Source organism: Haliotis rufescens, unplaced genomic scaffold (assembly GCF_023055435.1).
Source record: "Haliotis rufescens isolate VD_foot unplaced genomic scaffold, xgHalRufe1.0.p SCAF_18, whole genome shotgun sequence".
NCBI classification, from domain to species: domain Eukaryota; kingdom Metazoa; phylum Mollusca; class Gastropoda; order Lepetellida; family Haliotidae; genus Haliotis; species Haliotis rufescens.
This window is the reverse complement of record NW_025963868.1, coordinates 28,910,355-28,922,833: the sequence shown is the minus strand read 5'-3', so window position 1 is coordinate 28,922,833 and position 12,479 is coordinate 28,910,355. Positions and strand designations below refer to the sequence as shown.

Genomic DNA, 12,479 nt, shown 5'->3' with positions numbered 1-12,479 from the left:
ACTAACAGTTTTTCACCACTAGTCCTTATAATGATAACATATAGCAAAACCCTTAAAATGGGCCAATTTCTACTAGTCCTTAGGATACCTTTACTATGGGGCAGTTTGGTAAGGACTACAGGACTAGTGCCAATTTCTAACGCTGCATTCATATTATTTTCCCAGCTGTTTTGCCCTTTACGCCAAATATAATGTGTTTAGGGGATTATACTCTTTTTCATTTTTCATCATTTTTATGTCATATGGTTGGCTGTGGTCTGAGATTGCGTGTAAGTGGAGGTGCCAGATAAGGCTGAATTATTGTTTTGATTTTTAGAATGAAGTAGGATTTATCAAGTTCTGATTTTTGACAATGCTGGTCATACGGCGTGACTTAATGGATGGGATGGTCAGAGTAGGGTGTCTCCGTTGATTGTGTGTTGTTGTTCTCAATTGCGTGAATTGTTGCTCACAATATCAGACAGTGCATTGTCTGGTCCAGACTTAATTTTTACAGGCTACAGTTGTATATCTGGAATATTGCTGAGAGCGGCGTTAAACAACAAACCAACAAAACCTATTTGCTTGGTGCTTTTAAGAGATTGTGTAACGTACAGATATTAAGGATGAGAAGGATTAATGTGGGCTCTTCCTGTTCGACTGCTGACATTCACAGTCTGTGCCATAAACATTTAGTCTTCCACCCTGAATTTGGATCTTAGCATCATATTTTATACATTTAGGTGTTCATGCTGTTTGATTAGCTGAGCTTACTAGACCAACATAATGTTACTAGCCCCGGTCTTGGGACAAGTGGCAAAATTCGCAGACTCTATTCATGCTCCAGTTGAAAGTGTTGAGTAAATAGCATTCAAATTGATGCATTCTGAAAACGTTCTGATATTTTATGACGAGGAACTTCACGATATTGAGAATCCTACCCAAAAGACGTTAAAAGAGGGTACTTGTTGTTACCCTGTCTGGCGCTCGGCATTAAGGGGCTAAAACAAGGACTGGTCGGCTCGGAGTCAGTATACTGTGTCTGAGTGGGGTATTCATGTTAAACTGCGGCATGGTATCTCAGTGAGATAGCACTATAAATCGGCATCAGTCAGGACTAGTACAAGCAGCCACACAAACACATACACGTACATGCACGTCGCTATATAAGTGCAATAATCTTGGACGCGACGTTAAACCCCATTTCATCTCACCTCACCAAAGCGATACCTCCTGTGGGAGCCAGTTTGGATGATAAAAACATGTGGCGAAAGTCACAGCATGTTGGTCACTTGAGCCGTGTACAGGGTCATTGATTACGAAGTGGGAAACGTGGGTACATTCCTTGTAGGGCTTACAACAGAAGCAGTAAGTGTGCTGGATGTATGTGTTCCCTGATCCGGCTGGGCAGTGTGCAGACACGGGGTGTCACAGATCAAACAACCACAGAGGCATATCCTCGTGTCCCAATGGTATATCCATGGTGTTACTGTTATTTATACCATACATGTCCAGACAGCACATGACTCGAACTCAAAATCCTTCTGGATGTTAATTGTTTTGTTAATGAGAAATCCAGACAGAATAAGAGTGTTCCAGGGCAGAATAGGTCCCCAATCTTGTCTAACCTGGCGATACCAGGGCAGAATAGGTCCCCAATCTTGTCTAACCTGGCGGTTTCAGGGCAGAATAGGTCCCCAATCTTGTCTAACCTGGAGATTCCAGGACAGAATAGGTCCCCAATCTTGTCTAACCTGGAGATTCCAGGGCAGAATAGGTCCCCAATCTTGTCTACCCTAGAGATTCCAGGGCAGAATAGGTCCCCAATCTTGTCTAACCTGGAGATTCCAGGACAGAATAGGTCCCCAATCTTGTCTACCCTAGCGATTCCAGGGCAGAATAGGTCCCCAATCTTGTCTAACCTGGAGATTCCAGGGCAGAATAGGTCCCCAATCTTGTCTAACCTGGAGATTCCAGGGCAGAATAGGTCCCCAATCTTGTCTAACCTGGAGATTCCAGGGCAGAATAGGTCCCCAATCTTGTCTAACCTGGCGATACCAGGGCAGAATAGGTCCCCAATCTTGTCTAACCTGGCGATACCAGGGCAGAATAGGTCCCCAATCTTGTCTAACCTGGAGATTCCAGGGCAGAATAGGTCCCCAATCTTGTCTACCCTGGAGATTCCAGGGCAGAATAGGTCCCCAATCTTGTCTAACCTGGAGATTCCAGGGCAGAATAGGTCCCCAATCTTGTCTAACCTGGCGATACCAGGGCAGAATAGGTCCCCAATCTTGTCTAACCTGGAGATTCCAGGGCAGAATAGGTCCCCAATCTTGTCTACCCTAGCGATACCAGGGCAGAATAGGTCCCCAATCTTGTCTAACCTGGAGATTCCAGGACAGAATAGGTCCCCAATCTTGTCTAACCTGGAGATTCCAGGGCAGAATAGAACTTTATGCTTGTGAAATGGGTATTGAGTGGTCACGGAGTGAGACCTCATCACAGTGAGGTCCTATCAGAGACTTTTTCAAGCACGTGGGTCCGAATCTTATGGCGCGTTATGCATACACCATTAAACTCAGACAGTCTAGAAAGTAAACATCAGTCAAAAGGTCACACGTGCTTCTGGAAGCCTTCTCCGTGACTGTGGTCAGCTGTCCAGTGAGCCCCTTCATTATTGTGTGGTGTGTTTATTTGAGGACAAACACACACCAGCTGTAATTTGTGGCTTTAAGACCTGTGTGAGTAGACAGCCATTGTTGGCAGAGTTGGCAGATATTTGTTGATATCAAGGGAGCAGCTTGAGCGTCTCAGCTATGCTGGAACTACGCTGAAACTATGCTGAATTAAGCTAAGGGGTCGGAGTACGGTACTGATGATGTCATGGACATTCCTTGCTCATGAAATATTGTCATTTCTTTCAATCAAGCATCAGTAGTTGTTTTGTATCAAATTCATTAGAGATTCTTTAGAAATCGAAAAAGTTTCATGTGTTGATTTTGAAAGAAACCACTTTATCTAGTATGGTAAAATGTGCATTAGTGGAATATGTAAGGGCTACAATCCCCGTAACCAGCGTTCGAAATACCTGCCTGCCCGACCGTCCGAGACGGGTTGATTTGAACTCGGGCTGAGATATTTTCAAATCCCCCTGCCCGACGGTCGGGTTATATTTCATAGGTGAAAATATTCTAAATATTTCCCGATGATAAGCATTAATTCAGATGTAAAGATGAATGATAGAATGTAACCAAAAAGAAACCCCATTAACTTTTAGACAACCTAACATTTAGCGATGCGCTTATGCTACAAGCAATCAGTTTTCATATTTTTAATTAAATTATCCTGAGAAACATATGATTATAGTGGGCAGGCAGGTTTTGGTCAGGGCTGGCAAGTATTTCAGCTAGCCAGTCCTGTGGTCTGGCTGAAATTTTTGGGAGTTTCATACCCTGCCGTAACATTGATACATCTTCCTAAAAACAATTGTCCAATAAGAAAGAGAAAGACAATCCTACTGCCCGGGGAGAACGTATTGGGAGAAGATTGCCCAATTGATATAACAAATGTGCCCACTTGGGAGGCGAGGCATTGAATCGTTGATCTTTTTCTCAGTCAAGTCACATTCTTGACTATTGTTTGCAAAATACCTTTGAGGGGAAATGTGAAAAAGTCCAAATAATAGTTATATTACTCAGGTAGTTGTATTTAGAGCTGAGTGCGGCCGATATATCTGACAGCAGTGTGTTCACCTGGGAGGCGGGCTGCATTGTGGTGTCACATCAGTTTAGGTTTGTTTCAAGGGTGTCAAGCAATAAACAATTTGTCCTTTAAAACAATACGGCCGCCTCCGTGGTCTTGTGGTAGAGCGTCCCCCCGGAGAGCGGAAGGTCCGGGGTTCGATCCCCGTCCGCGTCATACCAAAAGACGTTAAAAGATGGTACTTGTTGTTACCCTGTCTGACGCTCAGCATTAAGGGGCTAAAACAAGGACTGGTCGGCTCGGAGTCAGTATACTGTGTCTGAGTTGGGTATTCATGTTAAACTGCAGCATGGTATCTCAGTGAGCTAGCACTATAAATCGTCATCAGTCCGGACTAGTACAAGCAGCCACACACACACACACATGCATGCACGTCGCTATATAAGTGCAATAATCTTGGACGCGACGTTAAACCCAATTTCACCTCACCTCACCTTTAAAACAGGAAATAAAACGGATATTACTCTGAAGATGTATTTGTAACTGAGTGCCAATATGATGGGGATGGGACAAGTTAGTGAGTGGACGGTCGGGTGTGTGGATGAGTGAGTGAGTGAATGAGTGTTTGTTTGTTTTTTAACGCCGCACTCAGCAATATTACAGCTGTAGGACAGCGGTCTGTAAATAATCGAGCCTGGACCAGACAATCCAGTGATTGACATCATGAGCATTGATCCACGCAATTGGGATCGATGACATGCATCAACCAAGTCAGCGAGCCTGACCACCCGATCCTGTTTGTCACCTTTTACGACAAGCATAGTCACCTTTTATGGCAAGCATGGGTTGCTGAAGACCTATATTACCCCGGAGCTTCACGATTCGAGTGAGTGTGTGAGTCTGTTGAATTATCAGGGGATGTGTCAGTCAAATAGTGTTCCTCATTGACTTGGAGTGAGTGATTTCATATGTTGGAATAAAACCGTGGTTTAGACACATTGATTTCACATTTCTGGACATGATTAGCACAGGGTAGAGAAGGATTGAGCTTTTAGTGCACATTTAGCAATAATCCAGCAATTGTTGGACTCCAAGCTTGTCACATTGCCCCTATGTTGAAAGTAAAGTGAAATTTGTTTACACATTTTTATAAGAACAGGGCGGTCGGGTAGCCAAGTGGTTAAAGCGTTCGCTCGTCACGCCGAAGACCCGATTCAATTCCCGACATAGGTACAATGTGTGAAGCCCATTTCTGGTGTCCCCCGTCATGATATTGCTGGAATATTGCTAAAAGCGGCATAAAACCATACTCACTCACTCCCTATTAGAAGAACAGTTAGAATATAGGACTGCAAGTCAATATCATGTATTAACCATTTCTGTCAACCATGCAATCTGAAATTATTGTTTTAAACATATTTTTTAAAACAAGATACAAATTGCTGATCAACTTACAGGTATGAAAAAGAATTAGAGAAATAGATGAGATGTTTACTGGATAAACATTCTTTGTGAATCCTTTAGGGACAAGACTGTTTATATTTATCATTATTTCTCCAAGTTTAGTGTCGGTGCTTGGCATGAGATGTGTTTGTACATGCCGACAACATGGAGCAAGATCTTAAGTTGGGTTGGGACGTGATTGGAGTCCGGTGCTCACCGAGACCTTGATCTGCAGCTCGGAGCATCAGGTCTGGTGAAGGAAGAGGCTATCTTTTGTTGTTTTTGTGCACTAATAATCAAACACACTAGGAGGAAATAACTCTGGGCACTTTCAAAACTGGAAATTTTCATAGCATGTCCTGATCGCAAGGCTGTTTTGAAGATGGTTCGTGGTATGGATAAAAACATGGTGTCCCGCACTGCCGCTTTGAGAATGGTTTGATCGTGTTCTTAACGTAGTGCAGGGCCTCTTGAAATGACAAGGCTAGAAGGTGGTGGTTGTCCTGGGGTGAGGACACTAGCAGTCGGATGATACACCGTGCATCCGTGGATCGTGATTTTTAACTTCTTGATACAAGTATCGATCACAGTCGCACACTCAGTAAAAAATATAGATTTTTACTTTAAATTTTTGCATTAATAACAATTTCACAAAACACTAATTAGAAGTGAAAATTAGTAGTGAAAACATGAATATTTTCACCCACTGCGCCATACTGACACTGCCAACTGTAGATCGTCATTGTGCTGGTATTTGGCCATCCTGTCTATGAAAGAGATGGCTTACACGCCACAGATAAGAGCACATCAAGTATCGTGATCATGAACAAGGTGATCATGAACAAGGTATCGTGATACATATCTGATTGTACAGTTGGTGTATCGTCCCAGCCCTAGAGGACACATCCCTGTGTGCTTCTGTCAGGACTAATCGGTCCAATAATATTTGCCAAGGACATTACGAGAAGGAAATGACCCTTGATCGGGATAAGCCCATGTAAATGAAATCAGCACACTTGGGAATTTAGTATGAATGTGTGAACAATAAGCATCTTAACTCTTTTGTGTGTGTGTTGTTTGTTGTTTAACGACAAACTCAGCAATATTTCAGCTATATGACGGCGGTCTGTAAATATTCGAGTCTGGACAATCCAGTGATTGACATCATGAGCATCGATCCACGCATTTGGGATACAATGACATGAATCAACCAAGTCAGCGGGCCTGACCACCCGACCCCGTCAGTCGCCTTTTACGACAAGCATAGTCGCCTTTTATGGCAAGCATGGGTTGCTGAAGACCTATTCTACCCCGGATTTTGACTTAACAGCTTGAATGTTTATATGTAAAAGAGGTGGAATTTTTCAGTTTAGAGAAAAATACTTCATTTGTCTCTGAGGCTCACTCACTCATCATATATCAAGTGTATGTTTTATTGAATGACATATCTGTTTATCCCTATCAAAGTTTAGGAATATATATAAATCTAGCAGGTGATGACTACCCTAAATATACAGACAACATATCTCACTTTCTCACAGCGCACTGAGAATACCACAACATCTTGTTTTAGACACTGACCAAAATTTGTCAGTGGTCCAGGGGACCAGCACAAAGAAAAATCTACTGGTTCTGTTAGATCTCTATTTGACACAATGGCTCAGACCAAAAAGGGTTTCAAAGGTATTACTTTATTACGTAATTAGAATGAGAAACCAGCCAAGAAGGCAACTACTGAACCACGTTGGGTTCGTACAAACTTCATATACTGCCATAAACCATGTAACGCTGCCATATACCATGTATACGCTGCCATAAACCATGTAACTCGGCCATATACCACATATACGCTGCCATCTACCATGTAACGCTGCCATATACCACGTATACGCTGCCATCTACCACGTATACGCTGCCATATACCACGCATACGCTGCCATATACCATGTAACACTGCCGTATACACTGCCATATACCACGTATACGCCTCCATATACCATGTAACGCTGCCATATACCAAGTACAGCTGCCATATACCACGCATACGCTTCCATATATCATGTGTACACTGCCATATACCACGCATACGCTGCCATGTACCATGTATACACTGCCTTATACCACGCATACGCTGCCATATACCATGTATACACTGCCATATACACTGCAATATACCACGTATACGCTGCCATATACCACGCATACGCTGCCATATACCATGTAATGCTGCCATATACCATGTAATGCTGCCATATACAGCCCTTGTACCGGGGCCACTGTGTCCCACACAGCCACTGTGTCCCACACAGCCACTGTTCAGTTACAGGGTAAGCGGGTGTGTATATATATATTGCTTGACAGGTGTAATAGCCTTGGGGCATGACAAATATAATCCTGGCCTGGTTTAAATGTGGTGATGTCACTATTGAAGTATGACAACTATGCTGTGTAGTACAAGGTAGAGTAGCTCCAGGTCTACCGCTGCTGTGGACTTCACGACAGCAGATCGTCGTGCCTCTCTCAACTGTATTACACAATCTGTTGTGCTGGAGATATGGTTGATGTGTAGAGACTATCACTGAGTGTCTTTTGATTTCAGTTGATAAAGGTTTAAAACTCCAAAACAAGTGTTCACATATTTGATGTTCAACGACACAAGGTTGAGATGAAAAGTCATCCAAAATCATTGTTCCAACTTTTTTCACAAAGTAGTCACATTTTATGGATAACAACTTCTTTAATACTGGAAAGGCGATGTTTCGGTATGGATCTTTTGTCCGTTGTCAAGCAAGACTGACAATGGTATTAGGATCTATACCGAAATGTCACCTTGTTAAAGAAGTTGTTAATCCATAAGTTGTGTCTACTTTGTCATCCGTCAACTTCTAAGTAATGCCGGGGTGGTCGGGTAGCCTAGTGGTTAAAGCGTTCGCTCGTCACGCCGAAGACCCGGGTTCGATTCCCGACATGGGTACAATGTGTGAAGCCCATTTCTGGTGTCCCCCGCCGTGATATTGCTGGAATATTGCTAAAAGCGGCGTTAAACCATACTCACTCACTCACTCTAAGTAATGCCTATCAAACAATCCTTTTTCAGTTTGTAAACATTAATAATCATCTCCTTGTGTGTGAAATGTACGGATAACCAGATTCAGTGGCAGAGAGATTAGTGATGTTAATTTAATGTGAATTAGAAGCCAATCACTTCGGAATGGCCTTCAGATAGGGTGTATTTGACTACATTTTTTGCACTGTTCAATGTCCCGAGCTGCCTGTGAAGTCTTTGCATGAACACAAGTACACACGGGCGTTGTGAAGACTGGGTGTATGTGAGCGTTTCACTGTCTTCAGCCTTTGTACAGGGCTTGTATGTCAAGATGGGAACCGGCTAGTGCATTGAAAGCCAGGGGATAGATATTGTGTTCACTTCATTGACAACTGTTACACTCGACTGTCAGGCCACTTCACAGGGACTTTAGACGGGATTATTAGAATATTTTCTTTTTGTGATCTTTTGGTGTGTTGGGTTTCATTTTCTATGGGTTGAGGGGCATTAAATTTGAAGTGTAAGTGATTCGTCAGAGTTGTAGGGAAAGGATAATCAGTGAAAGATTTACAAAGTCAAAGTTGCCTTGGTTGTGTGGTAACTTAATCACTGGGGATGAGGCATGATTTAAGTGTCAACTATATGACATGTTTTGTGTAAAAATAAATGAGGATGGTGGTGGTGATGATGATGACGATGGTGATGATGATGATGATGATGATGATGATGATGACGATGATGACGATGATGATGGTGGTGGTGGTGATGTGTCAGAAGGATAGGAAAATTGTACCAGTTAAGCTCTTGAGTACTTCATTATAAATTAAGATCATTCCAGCTACTTAAAGGAATGATGGGATGTTATGTTCTTAATGTTATCTTAATAGCGTTTTTTTAAATAATATTATCTTAATAAAGACACTTGAAACTTTTCCACAGCAAGGGGATGGTTCCTAACCCGATTATCAGGGCAGGCCCCAATAGCTGCTTACAGTAATCTATGTTCATCTCCTTGTCATGATTGACATGTTTTGTAAATATTAGATTTTTGTGGCAATTCCTGAATAACTATGATTGTTTTTATCCCTGGAAAATTTGAAAGGTCATTTTCAGTGTTGGACTTTCGTTTTGAATATTATTATAATTGTTTGTATAATAATATTATTGTTTGTATGATAACGTGGGAACCCTTTAGAAATGCGTCAGGTTGGAGTTGCATGCCAAAGGATCAGGTTGTCTAAAAACACACTTTTGCATGTTCTATCTTTTGGAATGAGTGTTTTACACTTCAGTAAGCTTCATCCGCCTATAAGGTCACAACTTTTTTCACTTGCCCGTGAAGATCCGGGGTAGAATAGGTCTTCAGCAACCCATGCTTGCCTTATAAAGCAACTATGCTTGTCATAAGAGGCAACTAACGGGATCGGGTGGTCAAGCTCGCTGTCTTGGTTGATGCATCTCATCGATCTGCATTGTGCGGATCAATGCTCATGATATTAATCACTGGATTGTCTAGACAGGTCCAGACTGCCGTCATACAGCTGGAATATTGCTGAGTGCGGCGTTAAACAACAAACAAACAAAACTTAATTCAACAGGTTTGTTTTCATTGTTTAAAGCAGCAGCTGTGTTGCGACTCTACTCCCACATTAAACCATTAAACAAGTGGTTGATATCATGAGCATCGATCTACGCAATTGGGTAAGATGGCATGGATCAACCAAGTCTGTGAGTTGACCACCCAATCCCGTCAGTCACCTCTCACGACAAGGTGGTTTGCTGAAGACAGATTCTAACCCAGGTCTACACAAGCCTAGAGTATGACTATGTGTGGAATGTCCGAGGTCAGGATAACAATGGAGGAATGCCTGTATATTTTAGATACACATCCATCTCGTGGTTGTCGTGTCCTGTTGGTGAGACATGTCATTTGTTACATAGATACCACCGACATTCAGTGAGTGATGAACCCTCTTTATCATCCATAACTGGCTCTCACAGGAGATATCAAGTAATATCTTCAAGATATTGCTGCAATGAAACTGCATCACAATGCTTTGCAGACCATTGTGACATCATTGGTTACCATGAGCTGTAGTGATTTTTTGTCATGAAATAATATATCACATAACTAACCACGGGTACGGGTAGTCCTGTGGTTCTACCATTGTCTACTCGGGGACCCACCCGACCTGAGTACCCGAGTTACCCATCCCAGCCCTAATATAAATTTGGATATGATTATATACAAAATCAACTTCATCAAAAAATAAATTTCAAATCAATGAGATGGTTGTTCGAAGTGAAAGAATACACGCAATTCAAGTAACAAAATGGCGCTTTGCGAAACGTAAAGTATCGACTGACAAATCAGAAGAGAAATTCACAGTTTAATACAAATCATTTTCAACAAAATAACAAACGGTAAGAATCGGTATTAACTACATAAATGATCATCTGTCATTATATGACTTGTCAACGTTGAACTGACGTAAATCAACAGTTTGTGTACGAGCTGTCTCGTGTAGGCCAACATAGTTCCGTCAACGTGTTATGTTCACTGCAGTGAAATATCAGGTGCTATGTTCACTGCAGTGAAATATCAAGTGTTATGTTCACTGCAGTGAAAATATCACTTTTCTCAACTTCAGAAAATAAAAACTCAGTCTTTCACACTGAAGTATATAATACATCACATAACTAACCACGGGTCCGAGTAGTCCTGTGGTTCTACCATTGTCTACTCGGGACCCACCCGACCCGAGTACCCGAGTTACCCGTCCCAGCCCTAATATCCCAGGACATTAGGTGCCTGCCACAGGTTTACAGGAATGACTCCGAATGAGTGTCCCGTTTGTTTCAAGGATTTACTGGAACTTATTATTTTGATATTTGACAGGACTGGTAATGCTTGTAACTATAAGTACGATAAGTGAGTGTGGTTTTACGCTGCTTTCAGCAATATTCCAGCAATATTATGGCGGGGGACACCAGAAATGGGCTTCACACATTGTACCCATGTCGGGAATCGAACCCGGGTCTTCGATGTGACGAACAAACTCATTAAGCTCCAGGTACCCACCACCCCTATCAGTAAATCAAGACCCATGCTGTGACAGTGAAGAATAACCCACCCCTCATATACTCAGACCTTGAAGAGTTATTTCCCCTGACTGCCACGTTATGTGTGGAAGTATTTCTCCTATGCCCAACAGTTACACAACATTACAACAACACTCTTAAGAATGGAACACGCTGTGCGTTGCACGGCCGAGAAATAGAATAATCCAATGGCCGTGCTTGCACTTAGAGCGAGAATGAACAATTCAAATCTTCACACTCCTTAAGTACCCCAGTTTAACGCCACCTAGCGGGGCGGACTACTCACTTACATTAACGCTACACACCGCTAGGAGAAAGTAATTTCCTTCTAATTCATCCTTCAAATGAAAGAAATAATATTTACACTTGATAGGCTGCTGCAGTATGTGTAGGACTCAAATGTAAGGGTGGAGTAAATCTCACCATGTGAAACAGTATTTAGAAATAGGTTTTGCAGTTGTAAACTCATTCTGTTGTTGTTTCCGATGCAGCCATCTTACTTTTCCCAACATAGTCGCAGATAGATTCACTGTATCTGTGACCAGTTATTGTGATATGTGTGACCAGGTATTGTGACATGTGTCATACCCTTGACCAGATATTGTGACATGTGTCATACCCTTGACCAGATATTGTGACATGTGTCACACCCTTGACCTGACATTGTGACATGTGTCATACCCTTGACCGGATATTGTGACATGTGTCATACCCTTGACCAGATAGTGCGACATGTATCATATCCTTGACACGATGTTGTGATACGTGTGATCAGATAGTGTGACATGTATCATACCATGCACATACCCTGAGCCAGGTAGGGTATGAATCATATCGGAGTCTACAAGACCTGATAGTGGAAATGAGACCCTACCACCAGTTGGACTCTACTGTATGATTCTGTTTTCCCGTCCATGTAATGTGTCAGTACCGGGCAATATGCAAATGCTTACCGGTACTTCCGGCTCTCTACTCACGGATGTTGATTGTTTTACCGTGTCAGGTGGTTTGCCAATCTGCATCGAGGCGAGGGTCATTTCAACTTTATTTGCAGAAATTATTAAACTTTATTCAAGGAAAAGAGATACAAATCATGTTTATGTATGGAAATAGTTATTGGAACAGTTATTTAGGACGAAATGCGAAGTGTTATTGTCAAATGCTGGGCTGGCTATCTGACGCCGGTTGACATCGCCAGTGGAAAAAA

General features: G+C 42.2%; 1 protein-coding gene across 5 annotated transcripts in view; it reads left to right on the top strand.

The window, feature by feature from the left end:
• The window catches only part of LOC124117182 (protein turtle homolog A-like), a 407,202-nt gene that overhangs the window by 351,005 nt on the left and 43,718 nt on the right, over positions 1–12,479 (top strand). The gene's annotated exons all lie outside the window — the stretch shown is intronic.